Source organism: Lissotriton vulgaris, unplaced genomic scaffold (genome assembly GCF_964263255.1).
Source record: "Lissotriton vulgaris unplaced genomic scaffold, aLisVul1.2 SCAFFOLD_1449, whole genome shotgun sequence".
In the NCBI taxonomy this organism is placed as follows: Eukaryota; Metazoa; Chordata; class Amphibia; order Caudata; family Salamandridae; genus Lissotriton; species Lissotriton vulgaris.
This window is the reverse complement of record NW_028249667.1, coordinates 267,386-286,346: the sequence shown is the minus strand read 5'-3', so window position 1 is coordinate 286,346 and position 18,961 is coordinate 267,386.

The window sequence follows — 18,961 nt, the reverse complement described above, 5'->3', positions numbered from 1 at the left end:
GGTTAAATATTTTATTTCATTCACAAACAAATGTAAACAAAAATCTAAATTGGTATATTGATGGGAAAGTTGGAGCTTTTCTAAATTCTTGCTTGCACTGCTTCCACATATCAATGTGAGGAGACCAACATACATTTAAGCCTCCAATTTCAAATTCTTACACATTCACAAGACGTTTTAAAATGTTCTATTTCACATTTTGCTTCGTTATTTATATTCACCTTAGCAATCTTCTAATATTATTACATTTGCCTCGGAGTAGGTGTTGCGGGCCCTTCAGGGGTCACCAGACCACAGGATGAGAACCACTGGCTTAGGTGAAAGGTCTCTGTCAACTATCACAAAAAGGGGTACATTTTGGGTGTCCCCTTAACATAAGAAATCAGCTCTGATGCCTAAGAAACAGTAAATTGGGTACCCTCCAGTGGGCTCACAGGATTATCAAGCTTACTTAGGAAAAAACACATGGGATGGCCAGAAAACATACAAGTGCAAGGTGGCACAAGTTCACAGACTCATGCACAGGGCAATTGTCACAACTGGTATGTCGCTACGCTAGGTGAAAGTGTTGTCTTATATGAGTTGTGCATGAATATATTCTTGGTGTTTGATGGGTGAGAGCAGAGGCTTCCACCGAGTCACTTGTGCATCCTCATAGAATGCTTGGCATGGCCATTGCCCACCACAAGTGTATTTAGCCTTTTCAACAGTCAACAATGTAACTCAGCTGAAAATCTCCATATGTGTGTGTGTGTTTGTGTATATATATTTTCAATCAATCAATCAATCAGTGACACTTATAGAGCGCGCTACATACCCGTAGGGTCTCAAGGCGCTGGGGGGGGGGGGGGGGGGGGGGTGCCGCTACTGCTCGAACAGCCAGGTCTTCAGCTTCTTCCTGAAGGAGAGGTGGTCTTGGGTCAGGCGCAGGTCGGTCGGGAGGGAGTTCCAGGTCTTGGCGGCCAGGTAGGAGAAGGACCTTCCTCCTGTAGTCGCTCTTCGGATGCGGGGGACGGCGGCGAGGGCGTGGTTGGCTGATCGGAGGTGGCGTTTGGGAGCGTAGAAGTTGATCCGGCTGTTGAGGTAGCTCGGGCCTTGGTCGTGTAGGGCTTTGTGTGCGTGGGTGAGGAGGCGGAAGGTGATTCTTTTGTTGACGGGGAGCCAGTGAAGGTCTCTCAGGTGTCCGGTGATGTGGCTGGTTCGTGGGATGTCGAGGATGAGTCTGGCTGAGGCGTTCTGGATCCTCTGGAGTCTCTTCTGGAGCTTGGCGGTGGTACCGGCGTAGAGGGCGTTGCCGTAGTCCAGCCGGCTGGTGACGAGGGCCTGGGTGACGGTCTTCCTGGTCTCGGTGGGGATCCACCGGAAGATCTTCCGTAGCATGCGTAGGATGTTGAAGCACGCCGAGGAGACGTTGTTGACTTGCCTGGTCATGGAGAGGGAGGAGTCCAGGATGAAGCCCAGGTTGCGTGCATGGTCTGTTGGTTTGGGTGCGGTGCCCAGGGCTGGAGGCCACCAGGAGTCGTCCCAGGCGGAGGGGGAAGAGCCCAGGATGAGGACCTCCGTCTTGTCAGAGTTCAGTTTCAGGCGGCTGGTCGTCATCCACTCGGCTACCTCTTTCATCCCTTCGTGCAGGTTGGCTCTGGCGGAGGCGGGGTCGTTGGTCAGGGAGAGGATCAGCTGGGTGTCGTCGGCGTAGGAGATAATGCTGAGGTTGTGTTTGCGTACGATGGCCGCGAGGGGGCTCATGTAGACGTTGAAGAGGGTGGGGCTCAGAGATGATCCTTGAGGGACGTCGCAGATGACTTTGGAGGCTTCTGATTTGTATGGTGGTAGGCGGACTCTCTGTGTCCTTCCGTCGAGGAACGAGATGATCCATTCCAGCGCCTTGTCCTGGATTCCGATGTTACTGAGGCGCTGTACTAGGGTGCGGTGGCAGACCGTGTCGAATGCCGCGGAGAGGTCTAGGAGGATGAGGGCCGCTGTTTCTCCATTGTCCATCAGGGCTCGGATGTCATCGGTGGCGGCGATGAGGGCGGTCTCGGTGCTGTGATTGGCTCGGAAGCCGGACTGTGAGGGGTCGAGGGATCCGTTCGTCTCGAGGAAGGCGGCCATCTGCTTGTTGACGGTCTTCTCGATGACTTTGGCTGGAAACGGGAGGAGCGAGATGGGGCGGTAGTTCTTGAGTTCGGTGGGGTCCGCTGTTGGTTTCTTGAGTAAGGCGCTGAGTTCGGCGTGTTTCCAGCTCTCAGGGAAGGTGGCGGTGTCGAATGATGTGTTGATGATGTCTCGCAGGTGGGGTGCGATGACAGCGTCGGCCTTGTTGAAAACGTGGTGAGGGCAGGGGTCGGTCGGTGATCCGGAGTGGATGGAGTTCATCGTGCGGATGGTGTCTTCGGTGCTGATCGGGGTCCAGGCGTGGAGGGTGGTGGTGGGGGGTGATTGTTCGGTCATGGTGTGCGTTGGTTGGTTGTTGAAGCTGTTGTGTATGTCCGTGATCTTGTTGTGGAAGTATGAAGCGAGGGAGTTGCAGAGGTCTTGTGATGGGGTGATGTCGTTGTTTCCTGCGCTGGGGTTGGAGAGCTCTTTCACGATGTTGAAGAGTTCCTTGCAGTTGTGTGCGTTGTTGTCCAACCGTTCCTTGAATGCTGTTTTCTTGGCGGCGCGGATAAGCTGGTGGTGCTTCCGGGTGGCAAGCTTGAAGGAGGTCCTGTTGTCCGGTGTAGGTTCCCTTCTCCAGACTTTCTCGAGGGCTCTGCAGTTCTTCTTGGATATGTATATATATAATTATATATATATATATATATATATATATATATATATATATATATATACTAGCAGCCCGTCCCGACGTTGTCCGGGTATGAAATAGAATGTGTGTAATGTGACACGCTCATTTGCGTGTGCCCCCGCTTGAGGGTCATCGGCGACCGCCTAACAATTAGAATTGTGTGAGTCTTGAATTAATGTTTGCCGCGGTAAACAGCCATTATTCCGCAACTTTCTTTCTGCGTACCAAAACTCCACATTCTTTCATTACGAAAGTACCATGACTCCGCAATGCCATTATAACGAATGGCATTACATTTTATATGCTTTTACCACACATACATTTACAACGAAATTCGTTGTAAATGTATGATTGGTAAAAGCATGTTTTTTCTAATGTTTGGATAAGGTAAGTATGGGTATAGGGGTATATGTTTTGGGTACTGAGGTATATGTTTTGGGGTGTTGGGGTATTTTAAGGGTTCAGATATAGTTTTGGGTTAATTTGGTACAGGGGTATTTTTAGGGTTTAGGGATAGGTATGGGTTTTGGGGTACAGGGGTATTTTTAGGGTTCAGGGCTAGGTTTGGGTTTTGGGGTTCAGGGGTATTTTTAGGGTTCAGGGCTAGGTTTGGGTTTTGGGGTACAGGGGTATTTTTAGGGTTCAGGGCTATGTTTGGGTTTGGGGTACACGAGTATTTTTAAGGTTCAGGGGTTGGTTTGGGTTTTGGTGTACAGGGGTATTTTAGGGTTCAGGGATAGGTTTGGGTTTTGGGGTACAGGTTTTTTTAGGGTTCAGGTGTAGGTTTGGTTTTTGGGGTACAGGGGTGTTTTTACGTTTCAGGGCTAGGTTTGGGTATTGGGTACATGGGTATTTTTAGGGTTCAGGGCTAGGTTTGGCTTTTGGGGTACAGGGGTATTTTAGGGTTCAGGGGTAGGTTTGGATTTTGGGGTACAGGGGTATTTTTAGGATTCAGGGCTAGTTTTGGGTTTAGGGGTAAAGGGGTATTTTTAGTGTTCAGGGCTAGGTTTGGGTTTTGGGGTACATGGGTATTTTTAGGGTTCAGGGGTAGATTTGGGTTTTGGGGTACAGGGGTATTTTAAGGGTTCAGGGCTAGGTTTGGGTTTTGGGGTACAGGGGTATTTTAGGGTTCAGGGGTAGGTTTGGGTTTCGGGGACAGGGGTATTTTAGGGTTCAGGGATAGGTTTTGGTTTTGGGGTACAGGGTATATTTACAGGGTTAAGATGGGTTAGTGTTTAAGGGTATTGGGGTATTTTAAGGAGTAAGGGTGGGTTATGATTATGGGGTATTTAAAGGGAGCAGGGTGGGATTAGCACACAATATGAGACATGGCATGAAGGGCGGAACGTACCACATGCCCCCAGCGTTTGTCACGCCCCCAGCACACGCCCACAGCACAAAGCAGACATGCCCACAAGGGACTATGTTGGTGCTGGTCATCAATAAGAGAGACCTGTGCATTTTTCAAATGGGTGGTGAAAAAATATGAGTATGTTGCTGGAGATATGGGCCGCCGTGCCACCAATGTACTTACCGGGGGAGGGTAAACACCCATTATTCCGAAACTTTCTTTCCGCATACCATCACTCAGCATACTTTCATTACGAAAGTACCATGACTCCGCAATGCCATTATAACTCATGGCATTACATTTTATATGCTTTTACCACGCATACATTTACAACGAAATTTGTTGTGAATGCATGAATGGTAAAAGCATGTTTTTTAAATGTTTGGATAAGGTAAGTATGGGTATAGGGGTATATGTTTTGGGGTACTGAGGTATATGTTTTGGGTTTTTTGGGTATTTTAAGGTTTCAGATATAGTTTTGGGTTATGGGGTTCAGGGTTAGTTTTAGGGTTTAGGGATAGCTATGGGTTTTGGGGTACAGGGGTATTTTTAAGGTTCAGGGCTAGGTTTGGGTTTTAGGGTATAGGGGTATTTTTAGGGTTCAGGGGTAGGTTTGGGTTTTAGGGTATATGGGTATTTTAAGGGTTCAGGGCTAGGTTTGGATTTTGGGGTACAGGGGTATTTTTAGGGTTCAGGGCTAGGTTTGGGTTTTGGGGTACAGGGGTATTTTAGGGTTCAGGGGTAGGTTTGGGTTTTGGGGTACAGGGTTATTTTTAGGGTTCAGGGCTAGGTTTGGGTTTTGGGGTTCAGGGGTATTTTTAGGGTTCAGGGGTAGGTTTGGGTTTTGGGGTACAGGGGTATTTTAAGGGTTCAGGGCTAGGTTTGGGTTTTGGGGTACAGGAGTATTTTAGGGTTCAGGGGTCGGTTTGGGTTTTGGGGTACAGTGGTATTTTTAGGGTTCAGGGATAGGTTTGGGTTTTGGGGTACAGGGGTATTTTTAGGGTTCAGGAGTAGGCTTGGGTTTTGAGGTACAGGGGTATTTATAGGGTTCAGGGCTAGGTTTGGGTTTTGGGGTACAGGGGTATTTTTAGGGTTTAGGGATAGGTTTTGGTTTTGGGGTACAGGGTATATTTACAGGGGTAAGATGGGTTAGTGTTTAAGGGTATTTGGGTATTTTAAGGAGTTAATGTTAATGTTAATGTTAGTTGGAATTTGTTAAGCGCTCGTACGCCCGAAGGCTTCATGGCGCTACAGGAGGAACCAGGCAAGGCAGTCAATGAATGAAGCTGTGCTATCAGTAATGAGCTTGAGAAAAAAGCCAAGTTTTCAGGGATTGTCTAAAGTTGAGGATGTTATCATTCAGCTTTATATGGAGGGGAAGAGAATTCCAAAGAGCAGCAGCAAGGTGGTCGAAACAGCTACCTCCGAGGCGCTTCCTTTTGAATGGAGGTACAATCAGGAGTGATTTATAGGTGGATCGAAGGTGACGGGAGGGGCAGTATTTTTTGAATAAATCTCTGATAAATGAAGGGCCAGAATCATTCAGAGACCTGAACAGAATACACCCGGCATTAAACTTAATAACCAACTCAATCTTCATTCTCAAATTACTTCTGTGGTTTCTTCTTGCTTTTTTATTCTTCGAACTATCCGCTCTGTCTCTCGTTTTTTTTCTCCTCTCGCACTTAAGCTAATCATGTCCGCTCTGGTTATTTCCCGGCTGGACTACGCCAATGCCCTCTACAACGGCATCCCAGCGTATAGCCTGCGGAAGCTCCAGCTGGTTCAAAACCAGGCGGCCAGATTGGTGTATGGCCTCCCCCGATCCTGTCACTCTACTCCCCTGCTGAAAGCACTACATTGGCTACCTGTGAGGGAGCGTTCCCTCTTTAAAACCGGATGTATGGTCTTTCAGGCGCGCCAAGGGACTGCCCCGGCCTTCATCTCCTCCTTACTTAAAGAGTACATCCCTGTCCGCGAGCTTCGGTCATCCACACAATCACTCCTTCAGGTTCCCCGGTACAGACGCAAGAAATGGGGTGGAGCCAATTTCTCTTTTTTGGCACCCTCCTTTTGGAATTCCCTTCCTGATCACTTGCGCCTGGCCACACATTACTCTTCCTTTCGCAAAGATCTTAAGACCCTCCTTTTTACCCAGGCCTTTCTTAATATAAACTGATCTTTTTTACTCTCTATTAGTCCTGGATTTTTACTGCTAATTGAGCCTCCAAAGCGCCAAGAAACCGCATGGTGTACGCCGCGCTATATAAATATTTTAAATTCAAATTCAAATTCAAAGGCCACACGTTGCTCGACTGGCAGCCAGTGTAGCTGCTTAAGGCCAGATCTGATGGATTGCCTCCTGGGTATATTCAGAAGGAGCCTGGCGGCTTGGTTCTGAACAAGCTGGAGACGTTTAAGCTCTCCAGTTTGGAGGCCAAGATAAAGGCTGTTAGAAAAGTCCAGCCTGGACAGAACCAAGGAGAGGACAATCTGTGTGAGGGCTGCTGAAGAAAAGAAGCGAGCGATTTTTTTTATTTTCTTCAATTGGAAGATACTGGAAGATACCACCGCTCCAACCTGTCTTTTTAGCGAGAGATCCTCGCTGATGAAGATACCTAGGCTTTTAACCACGGATGACTTAGATGGAGGCGCTCCCATGTTAGTAGGCCAAAAGTTGGAATTCCAACTAAGTGAGCTCTGTCCGGGCAGGACCAACTCGGTCTTGCCCGGGTTGAGCTTCAGATGGAGAAGGAGTAAGGGTGGGGTATGAATATGGGGTATTTAAAGGGAGCAGGGTGGGATTAGCACACAATATGAGACATGGCATGAAGGGCGGAACGTACCACACGCCCCCAGCGTTTGTCACGCCCCCAGCACACGCCCACAGCCCAACGCAGACACGCCCACAAGGGACTACTTTGCTGGCACAGTTCTTTTACCTTTTAAATGTATATGGTGGGCGTCTGAATAGCCTATGTCCTTCTGCTGCAACTGCCCTTTCCAACGCTGTATTGGGTGTTGTGATTGGTGCTGTGGTCCCTGAGATTACCCGCCTCAAAGGTTTGGGCTCTCTCTTTATTATCTTAGTATAGATATATCTATCTATCTATCTATCTATCTATCTATCTATCTATCTATCTATCTATCTATCTATATATATATATATATATATATATATATATATATATATATATATATATATATATATATATATTTCCTCTAAAATGCCCTGAGCTTTACAGAGGTCACACGATGCAGCTCCTACCATCCGGTCTACAAACTGAGGCTGCTTGCAGTTTTTTGCATCCATTTCATTTTAAGGATTTCCTTTTCTGTTCCCTTAAGGATTCCCTTTTCTGTTCCCAACGCGTTTCGAGGCCAGCGCCTCTTCTTCATGGGGTGTTTCACAGAGACAATGAATCTTCGACTCACCTCAGAGACTACGTGAACCAGCATGCTTTTGTGCAACTCTTGTGTGTAACGCCCAAAGTGGGTGGTGTCCTTAATAAAACAACCAAAGAGACAACACTGGTGAGTCAGTCATTTCCCCTGTGAAACACCCCATGCAGAAGAGGCGCTGGCCTCGAAACGTGTTGGGAACAGAAAAGGGAATCCTTAAGGGAACAGAAAAGGAAATCCTTAAAATGAAATGGATGCAAAAAACTGCAAGCAGCCTCAGTTTGTAGACCGGATGGTAGAAGCTGCATCGTGTGACCTCTCCAAAGCTCAGGGCATTTGAGAGGAAATATATATATATATATATATATGTATATATATATATATATATATATATATATATATATATATTCACAGAAAAAAAACATAGGTTTCAGTGGTGTTATAGTTAGCTGGACGTTTCACTCGTCCAAAACCATAGACATTCTTCTGTTATAGTTTATTCTGCTAACTATAACTCGCGCACCCAGAATGCACGGCTGATGATGTCACATATTACATCATTCATGACATGGTCAGTGACATCAATGATGACATGTCTGATGACATCTCAAATGACATCACTGATGATATCACTGATGACATCATCCATGTGACAATCTGATACACCTCATCATACACTAGTATAACCTTTCATCACTCACTGTAAAATACCATATTTGAAACCATTAACACACCAATACCAGTTACTACATACCCACTCACTGATTCTTAAGTCTACACACACAACTACCCATTCAACAACAGAATCACTTATACATGCAGTCAATAATTAATAGAACACTATCAAATGCACTTATACACATATATAGACATTGACACATCAGAAGTCATCTTAGTCGGGTTATGCAGTCAACCTACTCACTCATGAAAAAAATTAATCACACTTACATTTACTCACTTACACAATTATACACACAACACCTCATTTATTCAAACACATATTAACTCATAGTTAATATGTTAAAAAATCACCATTACAATTATACACTCATTCATATAGTTACTCTCACAATCACTGACTCTTACATATACTTATTTATATACACCAACTCTCACATACAATGCCTTTTATTTTTTTACTTTGTTGAAGATGTACAACTAAAACATATATCCGCTCACCAACACACAATTGAAATGAGGGTTTTTATAGAGCGTGTGTATGCTGTGGCGTCTTAGCGCTTAACTATCAAAAATACAGAGTAGGGAGAAATGCAGCTAAAACAGCCAGGTTTTGAGATACCGCCTAAACTGAAGTAGATTATTTTGGGTTCTAAGATGCAGGGGCATAGAGTTCCATAGCTTCGGAGCTAAATATCGAAAGCTTCTACCGCCCCACTTCAGCGTCTTTATCCTTGGAACTATAAGTAAGGATGCTGAGGCGGAATGGAGAACTCTCTGTGGAGCATGACGCTCAACATATTGTCTGATATGTCCTGGTCCTTTTTCGTGCAGTGCCTTATGTAAAATACACAAGGGCTTGAATTGGATCCTAGCTAAGATAGGAAGCCAGTGCAGCTGCTCTCGAATTGTATGACTAATGGAACTGAATTTGGGTAGAATCAGTAGTAGTCGCGCAGCTGCATTCTGTAGAGTCTGCAGTTTATGTGTCACACTTTTTATGGCTCTAAGGTAGAGTGAGTTACAGTAATCGATTTTCGACTGAATCAGAGCTGTGACTACCCTTTTCCTGAGGCGCATAGGGATGAAAGGTAGGATTTTCCTAAGAATTTTCAGGGTATAGAAACAGGAAGAGGTAATGCTGTTGACCTGGTCTGATAGGGAAAGATGATCATCAGTTAGGACTCCGAGGTTTTTTACATTTTTTACGGGTTGAGGGGAAGATCCTGCTGTATCAGGCCACCAAGTGGAGTTCCGAAGTGAGAAGTCGCTGCCAAATGTTACTACCTCCGTCTTCCCGGTGTTCAACTTTAAGCAATTGCTTTGCATCCAATTGCTGATATGGCTCATGCATGAGTTGAAATGTGCTGCCACGTCCTCTGATATAGCAGTCAGTGAGTCGTCAGCTTATCATATGGCTGTAAAGCCAAAGGAGCGAATGAGCTTTGCCAGTGGGGCTACATATATGTTAAACAGGGTGGGCGAGAGTGCCGAGCCCTGAGGTACCCCATATGGTATCAAAAAGGAGGGAGATTTGTGCTCCTCTAACCACACAGTTTGTTGTCTATCGGCTTGGTAGGATTGAAGAAAATCTGCATCCCTATCTGTGATACCTATTTCTACCAGCCGCTGGAGAAGTATAAAGTGATCAACCGTGTCAAACCCGGCGGATAGATCAAGCAATATCAATATTGCCTTCCCGCCCTGATCCAGTTGTGCACGTAAGCTTTCAGTGGCTGCAATCAATGCAGACTTGGTGCTTTGTCGTGGCCTGAAGCCGTACTGTGCTTGGTCTAGTATATCGTTTGACTCTATAAAAGTTAGCAGTTCTTCATTTACTGTTCTTTCCAGAACTTTAGCGAGGAATTGTAAAGAAGTAATAGGCCGATAATTTGCCACTTCCGAGGGGTCCAAAGTCGGCTTTTTCAGAATAGGTTTTATAAGAGTGTTCTTCCAATACGTCGGGAAGTGTCCTTGATCTAGAATGTTATTCAGAAGGGATGTCAGGACCTTGGCAATGGCTTCCGGGGCCATATGAAAAACCATGGCTGGGCAAGGGTCCAAAGGGGAACCTGAATTAGTTGTCAAGATGAGTTTTTCAGCTTTTTCATGTGTGAGATGTCTAAACTTTTTTAAGAACACTTGTGTGTTTGATGCATCCGGCTTGCATTCAACTAGTCTAGTCTCATTTACGACAGTAGAAAATTTGTCGTATACTTTTACAACTTTATTGTGGAAAAAATTGGCAAGTTTGTTGCAAAACTGACTTGTTGATTTAAAAATGTTTAGTATTGGCAAGCTTGGATAGTTTAAAGACTGTCTAAAAAGTTCTAGGGTGGTGTTTTTGGAATTAACAACACAGAGGGGAGAGGGTCCTAGGGACAGTTTAACGACCCTACAATGCTACTATCTCTATATACAGTGTAACCTACCAAGAATAGCAAGGGGTCAAATATAATGCATTCCAAATTTTGTTAATAGGAAAGGGGAACCTCCTTCCTATCAAATGAAGAACTAGTGATGTGCTACTCCAGTCACACACGGGGCCTCCCTCTTTGTGAGAAGATTCCCATCAGTCACCACTCGGATCCGCCCTTCATCATCTGGGATCCTTCACACATGAAGGTAAGATGGCAAAGCCCACTGTGGACTGGCAGATGTTAAAGCCTAGACCTACATGTGGGACCCAGTGGTCAAGTTGTAAATGGTATTAATAAGGGTGACTGAAAGCAGTGCTCTAGATGTGAAATATATTGTGATGATGAGTGAATATAAGTGATTGTAAAATTAGGTAAAGAAGAGAAAAACTCTTTAATATGTTCTCTTCACTCCCAAAGTAATAAAAAGTGCGTAGTGGACTAAACAAATGACCACTATTGATGTAAAACGGTCAACATGTTTCTGTAGACTAGTTTGATCCAAATGGTATCATGCTGCTTCCTCAGGACCATGTAACGCTACTGCTTTGTGAGAAGAAAATATTATAAAAAGGTAAAATATCACCTGATTTACAGTGATAGCATCCTTCTCCTGACTGCAAAGTTCAGCGAGATTTGGATCCATTCCCAGAAGGACACACACAAATATAAAAAAAAGAAACGTGGAATGCATACAATTAAACGTGGATCACTGAAGAAGAAGAATTCATATAAACAGTGTCTCACACTTAGACTAATGTGTCGAATTATTGACATCAATCAACATCTATTTTAGATGCTCACTTACCCTTGTGGCAGGAGAGAAAAACCCCACCTCACCTGGCTGCAGCTCAGGTAAAACGGAGCACCGCTCTATATAGTGAGATTGGAAAAAAGGGGATTTAGGACACATAGAAGTGTCAGTTCATTCAAAAGCACAACCATCAAGCATTGGGTCACCTCACATATTCCCACTGTCAATCATAACAAATTTCTCTCATTTTCAAAGGAAATGGTGACATGCATACATGATTGGGCCCGCATCCATATGACCCAGATGTTTCATTGTATAATTGTTACTGGTATTATATGATGTCAGGCCACTGCTCGAATCTGCCCAGGCTCGTCAAGAGCTAGAGCCTCTGGTTAACACTATAAATATACCTAGGAGTCATTACGCTACTTTATAGTTGACACAGTTGTCCCACCATACACACAGATACCAACAAGGTTTCAGAAAACATATTTTATCGGAAGAGTGTTTTCGATGTTGGCAGGTAACCACTCTACAAACATAACTTTCGTATATGGTGAAAGCGGTGTCATCCCTTCTCAGTTAGCCCAGCAAGGTGTTTTTGGAAGCCATAATTTTCTTAGTGAAATAGGTAGATTTTGCCTCGTTGATAGCTTCCTTGTATTTAGCTAAGGCATTTCCATAGAGCTTTTTATCATATTCTAAGTATTCCTTTCTCCAGAGCCTTTCTTTGGCTCTGCAGATTTTTTTAAGGTCTTTTAACTTGGTGTTATACCAAAGTGGCCGAGGACAGTTTATTTTCGGCTCTTATACTAGTTTCAGGAGCTAGGCTTACCACGGCCTGTTCCAACCAACGACTGAGATGTATCGCAGCTTGGTCAGGATCGGTGTCCAAAATAGTGTTCTGTAATTGCATCGTGTTCTGGAGGTCAAGAGAATTTATTCGTGTCCAAGAACGTGACGCCTTTGGTGTGTTTGCGCCAAAACCTCTATTTAGGGGACCAGTTGTATGGACCTTAAAAAAGACTGCACTATGGTCCGTCCAAGGTAAGGATAGTGTCTTAGTAAAGTGTGTTTGTGGATGATTTGTAAAAATGCCATCCAGGGTGTGTTTACCTGTATGTGTAGGGTCCGTTACTAATAAATACTCAGGGCCGGATTCATCAAAGGGTTTTGCCCATTCTGTGTCTATGGGAAAATGTGTTCATGAATATGGCCCTCAGTCACCCAAACAACTGTTTCCACATGAACTCTTAAACCTTAACACCTAGTCAATCAACCATTCACACATCTATGCATAGTTACACACACCCCATCCAACCACACACAAACTCAGTGTCCCAAACAAATGCTCACCCAACTAATCAATAACTAATATACACACTCATGTAGTTAGTGACCAACTGATGCAGCATGTTATACAACAACAGAGACAGTGATGCACACATACACATAGTTTAGTTACTAATCCATGTATTAAGTGAGATACTTTGAATTACTCACTTAAACAGACAGTCAGACAGCTACTTAATCCTCCATCCAGACAGTTATATATCCACTCAATCTTCAATACAGATTGGCATATATATATATATATATATATATATATATATATATATATATATATATATATATATATATATATATATATATATATATATATATAATACATATTTACATTTCAAACTAAACCACATTCACTGGATGATGTCATCAGTGATGTCATTTGAGATGTCATCAGTGATGTCATCAGTGATGTCACTGACCATGTCATGAATGATGTAATATGTGACATCATCAGCAGTGCACTGCGGGTGCACGAGTTATAGTTAGCAGAACTAACCATAACAAAGGAATTTCTATGGTTTTGTAACACCCCTGAAACCTATGTTTTTTTCTGTGAATTTCTAAGGTTTTTTGGATGCTAATTTCTAACAATAACGTCACTGAAACCTATGGTTTTTTCAGTGAATATACATATATATATATATATATATATATATATATATATATATATATATATATATATATATATATATATATATATATATATATATATATATATATATATATATATATATATATATATATACCATGTAATGCACTTTAGGAGGTGTGGCCTATAGGGAAAACTAGCATTCAAAAATGACAGGCTGACTTATTCAATGGTGTGTGATCAAGAGTACTAGCTACTCGAAACGCGTCGCCAGGAAGGTTTTAAATAAAAGCAACATCTTGCCTGAAAAAAAAAAAAGCCAGGAAGGTTTTAAATAAAAGCAACATCTTGCCTGAAGCCGTGGGGTCTGTCTCCTTCTTTCGCCGCGCCGTTGGTGTGGAAGTCAGAGGATTTTCTTATATATATATATATATATATATATATATATATATATATATATATATATATATATACATTTGTCACGAAGATTTGGACATCGTGCCTGAATAAACATTGCACTGCAATACTTGTGGTCACGGCTCCTTTGTTGTTAACTCATCGTGAATGAGGCGAGTTCTCACATTGGTGACGGTGTGTGAGATATATATATATACATATATATAATCACTGAAAAAAACATAGGTTTCAGGGGTGTTATAGTTAGCGGGACCTTTCAATCATACAAAACCATTGAAATTCCTCCGTTACAGTTAGTTGTACTAACTATAACTCGCGCGCCCGCAATCCACTGCTAATGATGTCACATATTACATCATTCATGACATGGTCAGTGACATCCCCAATGACATCACTGATGACTTCTCAAATGACATCACTGATGACATCACTGATGACATCCAGTGACTGTGGTTTGGTTCTATATTTAAATATATATTATATATATAGCAATCTGCATTGAAGAATGAGTGGAAGTGGAAGTGTCTGGATGAAGGATTTACTAGCAGTGTGATTGACCGTTTAAGTGACTCATTTAAAGTGTATCACTAAATATATGGGATAGTGATTAAACTGTGTGAATATCTGTATCACTCTGAGTCTTGTTGTGTAAACTACTGCATGCTTTGGTTAGTAGCTATGTGAACGTCTATATTAGTTATTGATTAGTAAAGTGAGTATTTGTATGGGACAGTACATGTGTGTGTGTTTGAGTGGAAGGTGTGCGACTGTCCAAACATGTGTAAATAGTTGAGTTAGTAGGTATATGAGGTTAAGACTGCATGTGTAAACAGTTGTTTGGGTAAGAGAATCTCTTTATGGGAGTAGTGATGAGTAAATATATTTCTCAATGATACATGTCCAACAAAGTAGAAATATAAAAGGCAGTGTATGTGACAGTTGTTGCATATAAATAAGTATACATAAGATTCAGTGATTGTATGAGTGACTGTATGGATAACTGTATACTTGTAATAGTGATTTTATAACACACTAAGTATGAGTTACTATCTATATGAATGAATGAAGTGGTGTTTGTATAAGTGTGTAACTGAGTAAATGTAAGTATGATCAATTGTTTGTATAAGTAAGTAGGATGACTGTATATGTGAATAGGATGTATGCTGGTGTATAATGTTGATGTATGTGTATAAATATATTTGATGGTGTTCTATTGATCTTTGTCAGCATGTATGAGTGAATCTATAGGTAAATGTTTAGATGTGTGTGTAGATCTAGGAATCACTGAGTGGGTATTTAGAAAATTGTATTGGTGTGTCAATGGTTTCAAATATGGTACTCCATATTTTATAAGGAGTGTGGAGAGGTTATACTAGTGTATGATGAGGTGTATCAGATTGTCAAGTGGATGATGCCATCAGTGATGTCATCAGTGATGTCCCTGACCATGTCATGAATGATGTAATATGTGACATCATCAGCAGTCGATTGCGGGCGCGCGAGTTATAGTCAGTACAACTAACTATAACGGGGATGTATGACATTACAACGCATGCTTTTAAGACGCATGCCTTTACAACGCGGTTTTTACAACGAAAACCTTTACAACGCATAGCGCTTTGGGGTGCTGGATAGTGAATAGTTTAATTTACTATTCCAACTCCTGACCCCGTGGACACTAGGGAAGGTGTTGGATAGTAAATTAAACTTATTCCCTATCCTAGAGCGCCCCCCAGCGCAATGCGTTGTAATGGTTTGCGTTGTAAAAGTTGCGTCGTAAAGGCACTGCGTGGTAAAAGTTGCGTTGTAAAGGATGTTTCCCCTATAACAGAGGAATTTCAATGGTTTTGTACGAGTGAAATGTCCAGCTAACTATAACATCCCTAAAACCTATAGTTTTTTCAGTGAATTTCTAAGGTTTTTTAAATGCTAATTCCTAGCTATAACATGTCTGAAACCTATGGTTTTTTCAGTGAATTTCAAAGGTTTTGTAAATGACAATTTTTAAATGTATTAATTGTTATATTTGTTAGGGTTCGGGGGCGAAGAAGGAGACCTTGAGCTGTGTTCAGGGTTGGACCACAGACATGAGAGGCGCACTTTTCACACACTCCCTTAGCCGTCTAAAGGAACGCCTCGCACGTTGCTTGACGCTTGGCTTACTGACTCGTTCCGTGACCACGCCCCTTCCTTACTTCCGCATTGTTCCCTGTTTGGCGCAGCTTCTTCGGCGTCTCCGTGTTTGGTGTATCGTTGCCCTGCTTATCGACTCAGCCTTCCTCGGAGTCGGATTCGTTCAGGGTGGTTTAGCGGTATTTCCTTTGGCAGCATCCTCCTTAGCTGCATTTTCTTTCCCAGCCTTGTTGTTACATGCCTCATTTCCTTAACACGTGTGCTGCCTATTGGTACTGTGTGAACGGCTGTTTTGCACTGTTACCGTTCTGCACACAGCTTGTGTATATCCTCACCCTTTCCTCGAGTGTGTAGTTGTTCCGCTCCATTTAGCCCTGTGGAGCCGGACGGCACACCTCTTGAGTGTGTGTCTGCTCCGCCCTACATTGGCGGGAAGGGCCGGTCGGAACACCTCAAACCCCTGTTCTTTGATCCCCTTAGTTTGGCTATTTCCCTTGCCTTCGGCTTTATCGCACGGACTTCATTTTGATTAACCACTATCCCCGTTGTGTTGCCTATCCACCTCATTTCTCCTTGTATGAATGGTGAATGAATGTTTGCCAGTGCTATCTCAGCCCGGGACCTCTTTTAGGGTGCTGATTTCCTATCCCCCGTTCCAGCCATACTTAAACAGTTAACCCCGGTATATTTGGTGACACCCTTATTAAGGAGTCTTCTAGAAGAACTCGGGTGAGTGTGAGACGATACTGAACACAGATCAATGTAATATATGTCCTAGAATTGTATAGCGTTATATGGTCGTTACTGTTTTTCCTTCTAGCATCTGCATTTCCTGGCTGCACGTCTACACGACCTCCTTCCTCATCCTATGGGGAGAGTGGTGGACACTCCTTGGTTTTATTCCCCCATACTTTTTGAGAGCAGTGTCTCAGAGTGAGTTTCACCTTTCCATTTTGAGAGCTGCTTTTCGGAAGTTGGGGGTATTTATCTTCGCTCCTGTGGAGTCTGGCGACTGTTCCTGACATATTTATTTTTTTGATACTGATTTACTCCAATTTTTTAAACTAATTATTTTTAGATATTTTCTTTTTTAAATGACATTATAATTACATTATACGTTACTTTACAAAATATACTTTCTCAGAATGAATTACTTTAGTTTAAATACTTTGCAAATAGGCAATAGTCGTTTAAGTACAGTATTTACAGTTATTGCAATGGGCAACACAATTTCAAATACAATGCAACATTGAGCTCATGGGAAATTTCTAGTTAAATGCAATTAGTTACTTTATGGATTACTTTTCTAACCACAGGACTGGATCCTAGACTCAGTCCTGGGACATGTCCTGTAAACAGTGGAGTAAAAGCGTTTTGGTTACAGTAGTGATTTTTAAGGAATATTATTGTATTTTAAAAGTTGACACAGACACTTTTTCACATAATCACCAATGTTATCCTACGGGAGGAAATTCACTTAGCAGGTAAGTAGTTTTATTGTTACTTTTTCTTACTCAGTGGTGGATCCTGAATCCAGCACTGGTGCATCTCCTGTAAACAGTTGAAAGAATGTGTTTAAGTCATACAGGCGATTTTTAAGGAATATTTGTAGTTTGTGAAAATCGACACTTGGAAACTTTTCTGGTGAAAACCAGACAATGGATTCCTATGGAAGGAAATACAAGTTACTGGTAAGTACGGTTAGAATTACTTTCTGGGTCAGTGCTGGGCTAAACGATGCAGCTCTGGGTTCTCTCCTGAGGTGAGTAAATCGGAATTTGTTGTTCGGATGATTTTAGGTGAATATTTTAAGGTTCAAAAACTCTAAGAAGAATTTCCAAGTGAAACCAGTCAATGTTAGCCTACGGAAGGAAATTCAAGTTACTGGTAAGTACGGTTGGAAATACTTTTCAGGATCAGTACAGGGCTCAAAGATACAGCACTGAGGTCTCTCCTGATAACAGGTGAGTAAATCAGAATCTGTAGTTTGGCTGATTTTACTTGAGTCCAGTAGATATAGAGCCACTTTCCTACACCATACCCTCCCTTCACCACTGTGTCACGAAAACTTTGACTCTGGGCAGAATTTTAGCAGCATCAGGGCCGGGCTGTGCTCCGCTCGAATCCACGGGCCGGGCATCGCTCCGCCTTCCCCCTCGGCCGGGCTTGGCTCCACCGAGCCCCCTCTTCACCGGACTACAATTCCCATCAGCCCTACCTGCGGCAAGGACGCCGCCTCCATCTGTGCGTGGCGCCAGGAGGCGTTTAAAGGTCGGACCGGGGCCGAGGACCCGGTGTCACGAAAACTTTGACTCTGGGCAGAATTTTAGCAGCATCAGGGCCGGGCTGTGCTCCGCTCGAATCCACGGGCCGGGCATCGCTCCGCCTTCCCCCTCGGCCGGGCTTGGCTCCGCCGAGCCCCCTCTTCACCGGACTACAATTCCCATCAGCCCTACCTGCGGCAAGGACGCCGCCTCCATCTGTGCGTGGCGCCAGGAGGCGTTTAAAGGTCGGACCGGGGCCGAGGACCCGGTGTCACGAAAACTTTGACTCTGGGCAGAATTTTAGCAGCATCAGGGCCGGGCTATGCTCCGCTCGAATCCACGGGCCGGGCTATGCTCTGCCTTCCCCCTCGGCCGGGCTTGGCTCCGCCGAGCCCCCTCTTCACCGGACTACAATTCCCATCAGCCCTACCTGCGGCAAGGACGCCGCCTCCATCTGTGCGTGGCGCCAGGAGGCGTTTAAAGGTCCGACCGGTACCTCGTCCCGCGGGACGCGCGCGGGAGCGCGCCGGGAGAAGCCCGGGAGAAGGGCGGGCCGTCTGTGGCCGTCCGGGGCTGGCCAAGGCTGGGCTGGGACACCCCCCTGTCATCTGCTACTCCTGGCTGTAAGGGTTGGACTTTATCAGGTATAGTGTGTCGCTATACCCCCACTGTTACCATCAATGTCCACACGCTCGGGGAAAATCTTGAGGGGAGGGGGAGAGGTGGGGCCTAGTACTATTATAGGAACTATTGACCAGTTCATCACACGGGTAGCTGCAGTTATTGAGAAAGAGATTGTAATGACAGAGCGCCGCCTTTCA